Here is a 17,437-nt window from a genome sequence, read left to right on the forward strand (position 1 = left end):
CAACAACGCAAGATTCATAATGTCTTACCCGAGTATCAGGACCCATTGCTAGTGAGTAAAGGGCATCATCAACTGCCTGCCCATCCTCCCGCATCTTCTTAACCTATGGTTAGAAAATAGACAAGCTGATCATCTTATGTACTCAATATATTAAAAAAACTGACAGTGCACTTCAAAAGCTTACATGGTTCTTGAACCATTTCACAAATCCTGTCATAACCAGTTTGTCAATGTTTCTTGGATTTTGCGGCAGTAACTCCTCTTTGTAGATGCTGCACAACATAGTGATCACGTCAAACATCTAAATATATAAGAATGTGATGCAAGTTTAGTAGATTACGATGTATAAGCTGCAGTACTGCACTTACTTGATATAAGGTAGTATCTCAGGACAGTTATTCAACACATACCAAACCATTTTGTCCAACTCTTTAGGTTTGTCCTCTTGTCGACTCTTCCCTGTAACTCGAACAGAATAATCGAAAACATTGAGCCCGGGATTGTCTTCACCCACCTCTTTGCTAAGTTGATCAGCTGTTTCAATGTATTTTGAGCAGAATGTCAACGCTTCTGTAGCAATGTAGGCCTCTGCAATGGAACCCTCGGGTCTAGCTCTGTTCCTAACATAGCCCTTGAAAGTGCCTAGCCGCCTTTCAATAGGGTACATCCAGCCATACTGTACTGGACCTCTAAGTAGTGCCTCATCAGGTAGATGAACAACCAAATGCACCATCACATCAAAGAAGGCTGGAGGATATATCTTCTCAAGGTCGCATAGGATAGTTGGTATCTTGTCTCTAAGACGCTCCAAAGCATCTATCCTGATATTCCTACTACAGAGTTCCCTGAAGAATTGTCCCAACTCTGCAACTGCTCTGTATAAGTCAGGGCGGCCCAATCCTCTAAGGATAACAGGTAAAACCCTTTGAAGTAGGACGTGGCAGTCATGAGTTTTCAACCCTTGTACCTTGTTTCCATCTGCACTGACTCTCCTTTCAGGGTTGGAAGCAAATCCATGTGGGAATCTCACACGTGACAGGACCTCGCAGAATTCTTTTCTTTTTACCTTGTCCAAGACGTACACAGCTGGTGCCATATCCCGTGGTTTACCTTCATCTTGCACCTGCAAATCCTTTCTGATACCCAGGTGTGTCAAATCAATCCTAGATTTTAAGGTATCTTTCGTCTTGCCTTCAATATTAAGAAGTGTGCCGATATGCTGTCACATATATTTTTCTCGATGTGCATCACATCAAGATTATGCCGCAGATCCAAATCTTTCCAATACTCCAAGTCCCACAAAGTGGACCTGCGGGTAAACAATAATCTCTCTTCTACCCTGCCATGCTTCCTTTTCCCGCTACCATTACCAGGATGGTTTCCTGGTGTAATATGCCTGACCTTCTCTAATTCCACTTGCAACTCATCGGCGGTGAGCCTCTTTGGCGCATCACGGTTTTCATGCTTTGCATTGAACACATGTCTTCAGTATTTTCTAGGATGCTGCTTGTCCTTGGCAAGGAAACGGCGGTGTCCAATGTAACAGATCTTGCTAAGTATTGCGCATGACAGCGGATTCCTGTCACAGTGAACACATGCATTGTAACCATGTGTCGTTCGCCCTGACATAGTGCCCAAAGCTGAATAATCATGGATGCACCAAATTATAACAGCACGCAGAAAGAAATCAGCTGGTGGGCTGCTATATAGGTCTCGAGTGAGAACACCCTTCCATAGCTGTTGAAGTTCCTCCACAAGAGGCTCCATGAACAAATCAATATCCTTTCCAAGACTTTTTGGACCTGGGATGAGCAAGGCCATCATGTAGTTTGATTCTTTGGTGCAGACATTTTGAGGCATGTTGTAAGGGATAACAAGCACTGGCCACATGCTATATGTGGCGCTCTGGTGGCCAAATGGGTTAAATCCATCTGAAGCTAAGCCAAGTCTAATGTTTCTCGGGTCAGCAGCAAACTCTTTGTGTTTATCATTGAAGCTTTTCCACTCACTACCATGAGATGGACGGCTCATTACATTCTGATCTCTGTACTCCTGGTTCCTAGAATGCCACAGTACATCCTCTCTTGTTTCAGCATCATGAAACAACCTCTGCAATCTTGGTGTAATTGGAAAATGTCTCAGAACATTATGAGAAATCCTCTTCACAGCATCACCATCTTTCCATCTTGATGATTTGCATTTCGGGCATTCACTTAAGTTGGCATAAACCTTCCGGAACAGAACACAATTATTCTTACAAACATGGATCATATCATATCCAATTCCATCTGCACGAAGGAAATTCTTCATTTCACTGTAGGTGTGTGGCAGCTCAGACGCATCTGGGAAAGATTTGCGGAAAGCAGCCAACATCGCATCGAATGATTTGTTGGGCATCCGCTCAGATGTCTTCACCTGAAGAAAGGTGACCATAGCTAAGAATACTGATAGCTTATTTCCTGGGGTGACAGCAACGTTGCATTGTTCCAACATGCGGGCCCACCGTTTTTCTCTGCAGGTGAAAGTTCACGGAATGCACGAGCATTTCGTAGCATTGTTTCAATGTTGGTCAAACTCACTGGCTCCGCCACCACCACCTCCTCCTCCTCTTCCACCTGAGCATCAGGCAGATCAAGATGGTGATATGCTGCTTCCATGTAGTCAATAACATTGACATTCACAACTTCACCATGATGAACCCACCTAGTATATGTGACCGACATCCCATACAAGTGTAGATGATTTTGCACAGTTGACTGGGGTCTTGTAACTGAATTCATACAACTCCTACATGGGCAGAGCACATCTGATTTCGGACCACCGTACTCAGCTCTGATAAAGTTCATGAAGTTTTCAACCCCCTCGACATATGCAGCGAAGAATCTTCGAGCAGAAGTTATCCAAGTCCTGTCCATCTGTTAGACATACAAATTAGTTCTTCTACTAGATATTACAGGAAAAACATATATGCTTTTTTATGAAGTCCAGAAAAAAATACCTAGGTCGATGTCTAAAGCTATGGCAAGATATTTGGACGAGCAGATCTAAGTAACGAAATATATGTAAAGCTAATTCAGCAAACAGATTTGAGTGCGAAATTATGGCAGGCTGTTTCAGCAGTCAATGAGGCCAAGCACACAACCATCGAACTATCGAAGGCCATCGCAGCAACAAAGATCGAGTATAAAACGGTGTAGAGCTATTTCACCTAACAGATTGGCTACTAGACCATGGCAATCTACGTCACAATAAATATATGGCAGGATATTTTAGCAACTAATCGGCCTTGGCATGCCATCTCAGCTAAGCAGATTGAGTGCAGAACAGGGCAAGGAAGCTTCTTAAGCAGAGCATATTGACAGTAAACTACTTCGGCAAACAGTGAGATTAACAGCGTCTATCAGCTAACATTCAGCGCTACACCGACATGAACGGGGCCTCAGTCTAGAATGCGCGTGCCGTGGGAGAAGCTGACCGCCGTGCGTCTCCACACGAACGTCGCCAGCGGTGGCGGCGCTGACCGCCGTGCGCCTCCACAAGAACGTAGCCAGAGGTGGCGGCGCGGCTAGAGGACGGCAGTCTACGAGAGCGTACTGTGGGAGCGAGAGGATCGCCGAACCGCGGCGCCGACGTATCGGCGCGGCGGGGAGGGCGGCTTTGGCGGAGCGAATGGAGTGGAGGGGGACAGGGGGGAGGGGGGTTTGGGGAATATTATTGGCTAGTTGGCCGAAGGGCGGTTGAATCGGATTATGGGGGAATATTTAGGTGTGGGGGGGGGGGGAGGATTTTCGCGCGGTGGGCGGGGGGAGTTTGGCGCATGGTCGGTTTCTCCAAGTGCAGTCCCACGTGTCAGTGAAGAGGCAAGCCGAAGCGCGTTCCGTTTGCGTGAGCCGTGTGCAGGACCGAACGTGTGTGGGGTGCAATGCGACTGCGACAGGAGTGCTGTGAGTGTACCGCCTTTTTCCTTTTAAGCTAGGTGCTTCGCCCCCTCAAATTTTTTTTTGTTGCTTCGCATGATCCATCGATACTACTACTAGTAATCCGGTAATCCCGACTAAAACGGCGTGGCCGGGTCTTTTCCCGCGCGATATGCTGGGAGGTTGGCTTAGTTGGGTTTTTTAGGACGAGTAATGCTACACCTACGTAATCCCAGTTACGTAATTAACGTAATGTGAAACGTGTGAGCTGTTGATTGTAGATTGGGGGGAGGAAGGGGCCCACCACCATGAAAATCAGGGGAGGAGAGAGAGAGGCAATTTACGTTAACCCTTTCGTAGGTTCCCATAGATGTAGAAAGATGTGAAATGCGTGAATGTGTAGTGGACGTACTATTGGAGTGCCTAAGATAATTTGTGTATGTATAGACCCTATGTGTTTATTTTACTTCGCATGTTAGATTTGTCTCGGTTCAATAAAAAGCAGAGTTGGTGATGATGGTGTGCCTGTCATCCTGCAATATAGGCCGTCCGATCTATATCTAACGGATAGGAAGGAAACTATGACAATTTACCCGCACTCCTCTCCACATTTGCAGACAAGGTTTTCCCTCGTTCATCCTTTTCTCCCACAAGATCTTGATCTTCCGTGCAACACACGGGCATCTTGCTAGTACTCCTACAATATGTATATTATTGTGAAAGTTCATATACACCGGCGGAGATTAATGCAAACACGGCAGATTTTCATTACATTTCGAACTTTTATAGGACAGAAAAATAAAAGAAGCCCGACCCTAAACCTATTCTACGGCGGCGACCGACGTCCTCCATCTGCGATCTCTATGTACGGGGGCGGGGTTCAAGACCCGTGAAGTGAAGGTGCGGTCTCCGCCGAGGAAGAGTAGAACACGGGATACGGACCGGCCAGTTGGCACACCATGCCCTGCCGCCTCCCATGCCCTACTCGTCCTCGAAGGAGTCCCCGACCTCGGCGGTGCCGGACGTTGGACGGCGGCAAGTAGGACGCGTGGCTGACAGTGCTCCCGTTGCCGGCCGTCAGCGTGGCCACCGCTTGTGCGGTCGCGTCCGCGTTTGGCTATGCCGCTATTGCATCGCGAGAGGCGACTTGAGCGAGGGCGGCGACCTCGAGCTTCATCCCCGAAGACAAGCTCTCCCGCAAAGCATTCGCACTTGCGGTCATGGAGGATGTGGTGCCAGGTAGGAGGACGATGCGCTATGGTGTGGAGGTTAGCTGGGCGTTGCCGCTTTAAGTAGCGCATTCCGGTGAGGCCAAGCATCTGGGTGCGTCACTAAGTCGCCGGAGTTGGTTCCTCGGGCACCGAGCCTCTTAACGACGACATACGAACGGACGACATGAATGCGGGCAGCTGGCGCCGGCTGGGAACGCACCGCGCGACGGCGCGAGGGACGAGGGTTTTGGTGTGCTAGGGTAGTCAGCTGCGGTCGTGGCAACGTTGGAGATGCCCTTTGCTCACATGCGATCCCCGTATGTCATTGAAAAAGCAAGACGGCCCGGCATGGTCTCAGGTCCAGAGGATGCAGTTGGCCGCGCTACACCACTCCGGGGACACGTCGCGGTGCCCCGTGCATCCTCGACGAGCTAGGTGTTGGGGTGTGTTTGGATTGTGGCCAAAGTGCACCTTACCAAAATTTTGGTCATGACCCAAAGATTGGTCTTTGTTTGGATGGTTGCCATTTTTTTTTGGCATGCCAATGAACTCTAGCCAACTCTAGTTCATTTTTCTTGCCAATGTCGGCCAAATCATGGGCAACCAATACCTCAACCAAAATTTTGGTCATGACCCAAAGATTGGTCTTTGTTTGGATGGTTGCCATTTCTTTGGCATGCCAATGAACTCTAGCCAACTCTAGTTCATTTTTCTTGCCAATGTCGGCCAAATCATGGGCAACCAATACCTCAACCAAAATTTTGGCTACCCAATGCTTTGATGGGGCAACCTTGGGCACAAACCAAACATACCGTTGGTCGTGCCACAGCACTAACGCCACCCTCGGCACACTGAAACCGACCGTGTCTAGCGACGATATGAGCGTGTCGCTCACCGCGGTCGCCGTGTCCAGAGGCGGTGCTGGAGCTGCGCCCCGTTGTTGGCCCCAATGACCCACATGAACGGTTGTCGGTGGCGAGGAGGTCGTGGTCCAGCTCCTCCATTGGACTAGTCTGCGCTACGTCGTCCCGACGGGTGTGCCCCACATGTCGGTTTCCCTATTTTCCCGGCCATATTCGAGCGTCAGTGCTCCGCGTTGCGCATTAGGCCTTTCACTATGTAGGCCAAGCGAGACAACTTATTGTTTATTTGAGCCGTTCAAGTATAATCATGTGGCGTTTGCTTATTTCTCATTCCTCTCCAACCCTCTTCTCCATCGATCATGTCGCCCTCCAGTCGAGTCCATCCTGCCGCATGCCTCATTTGAACATTCCGCCGAGTATCATTCGCATGTACCCACCCTAGTCCTCTTTCAATATATCTCCGGACCCCGAGATGAAATCGAGAGGGAACGAGTGGGGGCACGTGATACCTAAGGCGGATTCAAAATTTTGAACCGGTGATCATAGCATCCGCAAATCATATATAAATGGTATTCAATGTTTGTTTCGTTTTTGAACGTACAATATACTCCCCCTATCCTTTCTAGTTTACATATAAGTTTTATGTGTAGTCAAAGTATCTGTACTTTTATCAAAAAGGTATCAACGTTCAACAACGCCCAATCAATATTGTTAGATTCATACGTACTCCTAGATTTGTACTCGAGATGGTTTCCAATTTGACTATTGACAAGATTAATAGTACATGAGATGTATAATGTGAAAATTATATCATTGGAAACTCCTTTCACATACAAATTTGACCGTATGCTTTGTGTAAGTTGCATGTCATATATTATTACTCTAACATTTGGTCAAAGTTAGCCTCGAAAAACGCATTAGACCCTGTATGCTTTGTGTAAGTTGCATGTCATATATTATTACTCTAACATTTGTGTAAGTTGCATGTCATATATTATTACTCTAACATTTGGTCAAAGTAGTATAGTGGAAGTGGATCCTCTGACGTAGGTATCCCTGCCATACCCTCCCTTTTGGTCACTTACTGGCGGACCCCATGCTTGCTAGGCCCCGCATGTCAGTTACTCAATGGGTTCGGCCACGTCAGGGGATACTCATCCTTAGTATACTCCCTCTGTTTTTATACTCCACATAAAACGGAGGGAGTGGTGGTATAATAAATGACGCGGGCGGGGGAGGGGGAGGGACGTTGGTTTGCTCTCAACTGCGGTCCCACAAGCGAGCGAAAACGCAAGACGAAGCGCGTTCCATTCGGTGAGCGGCGTGGAGGGTCCAGCGTGCCAGGCTGCAACGCGAACGCGACAAGAGCGATGTACAGTCAAAACCGATTGACCGGTCGTGACCAGAACCACTATTCACACCAGAACCTTCGCTGCTCGGCCTACGGTAGCCACTGCCCTAAAACCACACCAAATCTCCAACCCATTCCCCCACCTTTCGATCCCCTAGCCCGCATCAAGCGTCCCCTAGTTCGCCGGAAAGCCATGGTGCGCCGCAAGATCACTTACTACAAGATGCTGACGCCGGAGCGCCGCGCAGAAATCGCGGCGGCGGTCGGCGCCACAGACCTCCGTTCCCAAGCTCGCTTTGCGGCGGGCCAATCCCCGAGTTCTCTGGATCCAAGCTACGAGGAGGAGGAAGCCGATCCAATGTTCATGGTGGAGGTCGCGGCGCAGAAGGCCCCCAATGGGTATGAGACGATGGACATCGACTTCGTGCCGGCGTCCGAGTCCCCCATGGTGCAGGCGGACCAGCGGTTCAACATGGTGATACTAAAGGAGGACCGGGAGGCAGAGGCTCAACTCGACGCGGAGCGCGCGCATGCCGCTGCCATCGAGGCTCTCCTGCAGGCGGAACCGGATGTCGTGGATGTGAACCGGGCGGCGGAGGCTCAACTTGAGGCGGAGCGCGCAGATGCCGCTGCCATCGAGGCCCTCCTGCAGGCGGAACCGGACGTCCTGGACTTGAACCGGGCGGCAGAGGCTCGACTCGACGCAGAGCGCGTGGATGCCGCTCGCATCGATGCCCTCCTGCAGGCGGAACCAGACGTCCTGGACTTGAACCGGGCGGCGGAGGCTCGACTCGACGCGGAGCGCGCAGATGCCGCTGCCATCGAGGCCCTCCTGCAGGCGGAACCGGACGTCCTCGACTTGAACCGGGCTGTGCTCTCGTCCGTGCAGAGCGCCCGCACGCTCCGCTTGAACGAGTAGCTGGAGGCCGAGGACAACCACGGTGCGTAGACACACGTTGGCAGCGACGGCTGGTTCGCGCCGGCAGCCAAAGACGACGAGGCTGTCTCTTTCCGCGAGCAGTGATAGTTTTTCTTTATGTTGTTGTTTTTATGGATCTTTTGCTGTGTAAAAACATATATTTGTTATGCAAGTCGCCTGACTTGGGTCAGTCTACCATTTCAGGCGGTTGGATGAATATCCTACGTCTCCTAACCCTTCTTTCCTTCTTCCTCACCTCTTCTTCTTCCCCAACAGACCACCGCACGGGCCGTACGGATACTCCCCAACATGCGGTTGGATAAACATACTCTATGAACAAAAATTATGTGTCAGCGATAGGATGGCTGAGTTTGGTTTGTTCACATGCGACAGCACGTGTCAGTGAGGGTGCGTTCCCTTGGTTGGGTTTGCGGCGTGCAGGAGCGACTGTGTGAGGGTGCGGTGCGACCGCGGCGTGTAGGAGGGACCGTGTGAGGGTGCGGTGCGACAGCGACAGCCGTGCGCAAGTGTACCTCCTTCGCGTCACCTTGTGTCCTGATCTGAGATGCCACGTGTACCAGATGAATGACTCCAAGTTCGACCACCGGGATGCTAGGTGCGAGCCAAGGAACACTGTTGGAGAGACCCCCCTCATAATTTTCCTACATTGGTCGTTTGATTCATAGGATAGAATGCTATAGGATTTTTTCCTATGTAATCATGTTTTAATTGGCAATCTAGCATCCACTCCAACTTTTGTTTCACTTCCTTTGTTCCTACGAAGAGAGTACTTGCTCGAAATGATGTGCCGCTGCAAGAGCAGCCTATATTAATTAACCATGCTCTAAAAAGGTGGACCAGCTTTGGCTATAGTAGTACTGTACTAGGTTAGTAGGTGACCTTGCGCTTGGCTCTTCTCCTCTTCCGGAAGTCGAACAATAATTATGGTACTACAGTAATACTTTTGGCAATCTGACACCAAATGAACTGCTGCACGTCCACCGCTTGTAAGCAAAAGTTTCTCCTCGTGGTGCGAGCCACCGTGCACGCGTTGGCGAGGGAGAAGGCGTAGTAAGCAAGCTTCTCGTCGTTCTGCGCATATCTCCATTTTCTTGCATGACACGCCACCTTGATGCTAGATGTCCCGCGTGTCATGGAGGCATATAGTATGATTTTGTAAAATGGAGGCATATAGATGTCCCGCGTGTCGGCAACAGGATGAACAAAGCTCATGTCTTAAACGAAAGAGTGGACGAACATAGATTCCCGACGGCCGAGAAGGAGCTACAAACCTCGGGGTGGAGCGTGTGCACTCATAATATTTTATATTATTCAGCGGTATAAAATCAACCAAATCTCTCCACGTTCCTATACCATTCTATAGAATGAGAATAACTTTGAACGTAAGCCATTGATCCACTCTATCCAATGGTCATAGTTGGAAAATCCAAACAAAACCAAGCATTGGATCAACTCTTTTTTCCAGATCAACTCTTTTAGCACTTAGATTGTTGCTGCCTGCCCACCTAGCCCACCTATATATCCGCTCACGTGTGATGACCACAGGAGCTATCCACTCAGATTGTATGTTAAAAAATAAAGGTCGATAACTAATGCGGTAGGAAGTCTTATTTGCATCCAGGAAGTTCTTTACTAGTACTACTAGGAGTACTAGTGCGGTGAGATGGTTTCTCGAAGAAGACGATGGAGAAGCGAAGTCAGCGAAGAGTGAAATGATGGTTGCTTCGTCCGTGCTTTTGTGATTTGACGCCTCACTGCTTTGTGATTTGTGATAGAAGGGACAGGGGAGTAGACTCTATGCTCTATACTGTACTACATGCGTCCAAGCATGGGAGAAAGAGGAGAGACGTTGCATTTTTCTATTCCTTCAATCAATCAATCAATCAGGGAGCTTCGGTTCCATCTTTTTGGCTTTGGCAACACCGTCCACAATGGTTCCCACGATGCCAAAAGCTATTTTCACATTTGGCTACACATTGTGGATGCCCTTAACCGTACCACTTGGTTTTGCTCTTGTGTGCTATCTATACAAATCTCAATTATATTGATCTAAAAATTATAGAATCAAGATTAGTAAAAAGGAGGTGATTTTGCCGCGCGGATGGCGTGGGAGGTTTCTTATTTGAGCAATGCTACATCCACGTAATGGTTTACGTAAAGTTACAAACTGATGTGATGTGGGACTATTTGATTGGATTAAAGGAGAGGATTAGGCCCACCCCACCTGAAAATCAGGGGGGCATATATAGATTAGATGGAAAGTATACGTAGCAGCTATGTAGACCTTTGTAAGTCTAGGATTAGGCTTCTTATTTTCGGAGGACGTTGTCCTGGCGGTTTGCTAACATGCGGTCCCATGTGTCAGTGCTTTACCAAGCCGATCCGCGTCCCACATGAGGCAGAACACGGCAGAAGCAACACGTGGTTAAGTTGAAGAAGATGAGGGAGAAGCGGATTCGGCAACGAGTGAAATGATGGTTGCTTCGTCCCTCCAACTTAACTGCGGGAAAGGTGCAGCTTTGTGATTTGACGCCTCATTGCTCATTACTACGCTGGTGCCATGACTGGGGTGCTTCACCCCGGCTGCTCTGCACTGTATTCCGGTATGGCACGTGGACCCGGTAGCTTGATGTCCCACATGTCGGCGAAAGGGACTAGAAGATTTATGAAAGCGAGCGCTCCACTCTTACGACGGAGGAGTGGATGACAAGACGGCCCAGTGAACTATAGTTTTGCTGTTTCGCACGATCCATCGATACAAACCCGATTAAACAGGAAAGGGCGGGATTTTTCCCGCGCAGTAGATGATACTAGCCATACATTTCAAAGGCAATTTTAATGTATGCAAACTGAATAATTATAAGTAACAACATGATATCTAGTAAAACTAAAAACACATATGATTTATTGTGTTAGAGTGTAGTAGTAGTGCTGTATTGCATAATTGTTAGATGTAACATGCGAGAACGTGTAGAGATGTAGTTTTGGAGGGCCTACAGAGAGAAAAGCGTAATACGGTCACTGAACTTCAGAATAAGCTGATTACGGTCACTATATACGTTTTGCGGTGATTATACGGTCAGTTGCTCACAGTTCAGCATCGGATTGCACTCTGTTGACCGGCCAAATAGTCTGCATGGCGCCATGTTGACTAGTTAAATTGACCACGTTCCTTGTGGGTCCCACCTGTCAGTTCGCATAGGCAAAAGGTCAGATAAACACAAATTTACGCAGGCGCGACAAGGCTCCAACCCGTGCGCGGGAATCACCTGGTTGTGTATGTGTCTGTCAGGGCCTGATGTGTGCGCATGCACGTGTAGGTTTAGCACTTGAGCGTGAGAGTGTGTGTTGGTCGTGTGGTGTACTGGTGTGTGCATGCATGCGTGCATGTGAGTGTTGCGTGCATGCATGTGAGTGTTGCGTGCGTGCGTGGCTACGTGTGTACGTGTGAGTGTTGCGTGCATGCGTGGGTGCATGTGTTTGTGTGAGTGTTGCGTGGATGCAGTTCGTGTGCATGCGTGCGTGTGTGTATAATCACCACACCAGCTCCTGTGTGTTAAAACAGACGGCTCAGCATACCAATACAAGGCCACCTTGTCCGCTGTGCCCGCAGTCATGACTTCGAACCACCGTCCAAATATTTTTTTGTCGTTTGTTTTCATTCTTACTAGCAAGATGCCCGTGCGTTACACGTAACATCAAGATGCATTTGTTTGACTTGTTTATCTTGTGAGAGAAAAGGATGAACGAGGGAAGGCCTTATTTGCAAATGTGGAGAAGTGTGTGGGGTACCTTTTTGCAAAATTGCCATAGTTTCTTTCCTATCCGTCAGATATAAATCGGACGGCCTATATTGCAGGATGGCAAGCACACCATCATCACCAACTCTGTTTTTTATTAGAGTGTATTTTATGTATTTTATAAGAGTGCAGATCTAGAGTATATACAAGTCGATAGGTGGGCACGATGGTAGTGAGATAATGTGATGCAACACTAGAGGTGCCACGTGGAGCGTTTAACTGGTCAACTAGTCATGTCATGAGCAAATGCAGAGTTGTACGGTGAGCCTGTGACTGTATAATAACCACTAAACGTAAATGGTGACCATAATGAGTGGATTCTGAAGTCCAATGTACGTATCGTGCTTTCGCTTCAAATACAATGATCGTCATTGCATATATCGCGAGAGAAAGATGAAACATGCGTGAATTTTCTGGGGGCTTACTTTTAGAGGACCTGGAGATAGTTTTGTGTGCATACGTGAAAGGGGCGTACATGGGGGGTATGCGATGGAGAGAGAGATGCTCTTCGTTTCTCTTTATTATGACTAACTTTGTATATAGTATAAAAATATACAAATTCACAGTGCAGAATAAATATCATTGTGGGCACCATGCAATGCAAATTAGCGTTCGTACTCCTCCATATAACTTTGTAATGTTGTATATATGTAGAAACTCTAAAATAATTTTTTGGCCACACTTTATTCAAAAGGAATGTTGTATGCGAAATAGACGTGAAGAGAGGGCTTTGTAGATCAATGGGGTACGTGATGTAACATGTGTGAATGTGTAGTTGATGCATTTGGCGGGGCCTAGAGAGGTATGTGTGTGTATTACGTATTCGAGAGAGGCATGGATAGAGGGGCCGACGGGGGGGGGGGCGTGGGAGAGATAGCACGAGAAATGAGAGTGGTCTAGAGAGAGAGACGAATATGACATCACGACAAGAGATTCCATTAACTTGAGTGTGTATATGCAAGGGGGGAGGGAATAGAGGCACCAGGAGAAATTTTCTGTGTGTGTGGTGTTTGTGTTGGTATGTGTGGGTGTGAGAAGATAATGGGACGTGGGGGCTGAGGGTGTGTCACCGCGTGAGGTCCGGTGGGTCGAGGTGAGGCCCTTCGTTCGGTTCCGTCCTGCGCCACATTGGTCGACCCGTGACACATTTAGGAAGACCCATGGATGACTAGTCGTACAAGAGAAAGATGGCAGAATTGTGAAGGACTCTGTGTCCACTGACAAAGCCGGCTAGGATTTGTAACCCTAGGTTCTCGGACTAAGGTAACCCCTTTATCTCTGATATTACTATTCATCCAACCTAACTTTAAGGGGCATCCTACAGAATGCTCTGCTAGAATCATACTCATCGATTAGGAAGAGAGGTGTGAGACAATGCGTGAGAGACAGGCGTAAAGATAATGTGCGTACATGAGACACGTAGGCAGGTCCATGTATATAGAAAGGGTCGATGAGGATTGTGCGTGTGTATGTTTGCGAGAGGAAGAGCGCTTGTGATAAAGGTTAGTGAAAACAGTTGTAAATGGTTACGAGAGGGAGGGAGGGTTATATCTAGAGCATGTGTGCGATAAAGACACCTCGGGAGAGAGTGTGTGAGCATGTGTGAGAGACCACCGATGGAGAGTGAAACTACACGTAAAAGACTGTTCTACACATTGATTAAAGATATAAATTGTATCCAAATATTAGGATGGGATCATGATATTTGCAATTCGCGTAAGGAGCGGTCATTGATCCATCAGACATCTTGATTCTATCGAATTTGAGCATGTCTATGTTATTATTCGACACAATTGATCCACATAGTTAGTATTTTGAACTCCAGACAATGCATCGCTTTAGCAATCGAATATAAACATGAGTATAGTTCATGTTGTGTGTGTAAAGCACATTATACATACGAAAGTTACACAATGGACATTATAAATAGCTACCTATGAACTAGCATATATTTGAATTCAACTTCAGATGGTTTCAAAAAATCGAATTCAACATGAAGTCCATTCAATTATTTGAATTTGATATCATGGCATTTGTAAACCATACCTAAATTATGGGGGCACCAATCTTTGCTCTGATTTTGTACATAATAGCATATGTAGTCGTGTACAAAATAGATTCAAATTTAGCTCCTCCATTCCAAAATAATCATAGTTATAGGATTTTCAAGTGTCAAAATTTCAAAAAGAAGCGGATAATTTAATGAGGTTTTCAAACATACAAGGTCAAATATAATGTTGTCTATTTAGGTCAATCCTCATAGTTCAAGAGTACTCTAAACGTGAATGCTTGTGTTTCAAAATTTCGAACGAAGCGCCAAAAGAGCCTCTACTCGCCCGAAACCGCATGAGACCAATGTTTGGTAGTACAAGGAAATTACTTTTCTAATAACTCCGACTCGTGAAACCTACCGGCCCGACGTCCAAAGGTCTAAACCGGGGTAGGTTTGTAGCTTCATCTAGACGCCATGAAACCGCATCCGAAAAACATTCATACACAATGGCCGCCTAAGCACACATGCGCGCGGCCGAAATCGCTCCCGCCCACTATTTGGGACACCTGGGATTACCATCCTACCCCCGACGCGCAGTAGGTCCGAAATTTAAGAGGGGGGCAAAGTTTGTACTTTCCCCAAATTTCAAACAAGCGCGTCCCATCTTCTGTTCAAAAAAGCCAAAAACAAGCGCGTCCCAGACCGAAACATGGTTCCCCCCACCCGTCCGATTCCCCATTCGTATTCCGTGGGCGCCAAAACTACCTCTCCACCAGCCACGAAACCCCGGCGTCCTCCGTCCGCCACCCCATCCCACCCATCAACCGCCGCCCTCCTCCATCACGCCGGAGCCGATACCCCGACGTCGTCGTCCACCGCAACCTCAACCGCAACGCCCTCCACGGCTAGTAGTTGAAGCCGAGGCCGAGCCGTCCGTACCTGAGCCAGTTCAACCACGCCGTCCTGCGCCTCACCGCTGCCGCTCCAACTTCGCCACCCTCCACCGCACCGGAGCTGTTCCTGCTACGCCGTCCTTCGCTGCCTCGGATCTGCTTCCCCTCCGCCGACATACGGCCACGGCAACATAGTCAACAATTTGGCCATGGGTTCGTCCAAGCCTGCACCCTCCAGAACATCGGTTTCCCCGGTAAAAAGAAGAAGATCGGCGCGACATGTGGAGGTGACCACACCGGCAACCGAAAAAGGTACTCCTCTTCCCTTATTCGTGCAAATCTTACGTCTCTGCTTGCACGGTATTCATCCCACAGAAGACACTAGTTGACCGCTTCTTCTTGATACTAGATGTTCCTAGTAACTCGCGATGCACAAAGTTTCTCCTCATATACTATTTCACCTTAGCTAGAGGTCCGTCGCCCCCTGAATTTCAATTTCTGGCCAGTTGATTCCCAATTAACGGAAGCATTCCCCGGCGTAACAGGCGCTAGTACGCCTATTACACCGGGGAAGCAGCGCCTTGGTGTTTATCTTAGGGGCGTGTGCGGCCTAGAGCTACTGACGCCCGATCTGGAGGTCGGCCGGGATTAAAGGGATGGCCTGGGGGCGCTGCCAAGCACGGCGGTGGTGTGAGGTCGATGGGAGGGCGGAGTGGCAGAGGCAGGGGTCTGGGCCGGTGATCGCTGGCCGTTCGAGAAAGATCGTCAATAGTGACTGGCGGGAGGTAGACGAAGGCCATCTTCCCGTTCCTTATAGATCGGACGGTTCATTAAAAAAATCGACTGACCTATTTATTTTCAGTCGACTGTTATCTTAAATATGACCACATGTGGTGGTGTTCTGGAGGAGTACCTGCATTTCCTGTGCTCATATATTACAAAATCATACGGAGTAGAATCTAATTTTGTTTGCCATGCAATGTTGTAGAGCTATCATATGTCTCTTGTCATTTATTTTTCAGCCACCTGCTATCTGCTACTTTTACAGTGCACTAGTTCTGCACACACTTCACCCTTACTCTCACTATTGTGTTTTTATGAAAGGGTATTTCAGACTCTGCTGCCATGAGAGAAGCCAAAAAGAAAAGAGAGAAGTCGCTCCAGCTTCGTATGCGGGTAGGCAAGACACGTTACAGCGCTATAAAGGGTGAAGTGTCAGCAGATGGAGACGGTAAACGTAGCTCTGGAGTTGATGACCTCGCTCGCAATGAACCACCATCCCAGGTGCTTGCTTTAACTTCGCGGTGTCATATGTGGTTGCATGTTCCATATGGTGTCTAGCTTGTATTCGAAAGGCCGAAGTCGGTAAGATAAGGAAAGATATTTTTTTACATGAACCACCATCCCGTGAGCACCAGAAGACAAATAGCTAGTCAGGGCACTGGCCGAGCCAGTGACAAGCCCAGCAAAGATAGGCATCACATGGAAGCCAACTAAAAAGCTGCGATGGTGGCGAAGCAGCCCGCCTCCCACCAGTCTCTCATGTCCTAGATGATCATGCTCACCACTCCAGCCGGATGTCTAGCTTGTATTGCTTCCAATTTGGTTAAATTGCATCCGCTTAGCTTACACATTATACCTTTGAATATGACATGCCTTTCTGTTTTTGGTACATACTAGTACATCTGTGTACTAACCATGTTCTTACATCAAACTAATGTTCTTGTGTATCCCTCATCAATCACTTATGACAAGGCAGGCAGGCAAGGGGACTACTCCTCATTTAAAGAATGCATCGTCAGCCTCCCGACATGATTCTCAAGAAACAAAAATGCTAGATGAAGATAGTGAACGTAGCTCTGTAGTTGATTACAGCATTTCCCCTACACTAGCATCGCAGGTGCTTGCTCTAACTTGGCAGCGTGATATGTGGTTGCATGTTGCATATGGTGTCTAGATTGTAATTCTTCCAATCTGGTTAAACTGCATGTGCTAGTCTGCTTAGCTTATACATTATACCTGTTAATGTGACATGCCTTCCTGTATTTAGTACATAGTACATTTGTCTATTAAGCATGTTCTTACATAAAACTATTGTTTTTTTGTATCCCGCATCAATCAACATGACAAGACACCTTTAGTATATGCAGTGCGATATTAGTTGCATCTTTCATATGATTTATAGCATGCGCTGCTTCTAATTTGTTGAAATTCCATTTATGATGGGACGCTTTTAACTTGGCAGAGTCATATTGGTTGCATCTTTCATGTGGTGTCTAGCTTGCACTGCTTCTTATTTGCTGGAATGGTTTCTGCTTAGTTTACACAAACAGTTGTGAACATGCCATGTCGTCCTGTTTTTCGTACATATTCCATCCTGGTATCATGTGTTTGCCTTACATCAAAGTAGTGATTGTGAGTATCATGCATGAATGAGTTCTGAAGAGAGAATTTTATTGCTTTTTCTTG

The sequence above is a fragment of the Aegilops tauschii genome, chromosome 2 (assembly GCF_002575655.3).
Source record: "Aegilops tauschii subsp. strangulata cultivar AL8/78 chromosome 2, Aet v6.0, whole genome shotgun sequence".
NCBI lineage: Eukaryota > Viridiplantae > Streptophyta > Magnoliopsida > Poales > Poaceae > Aegilops > Aegilops tauschii.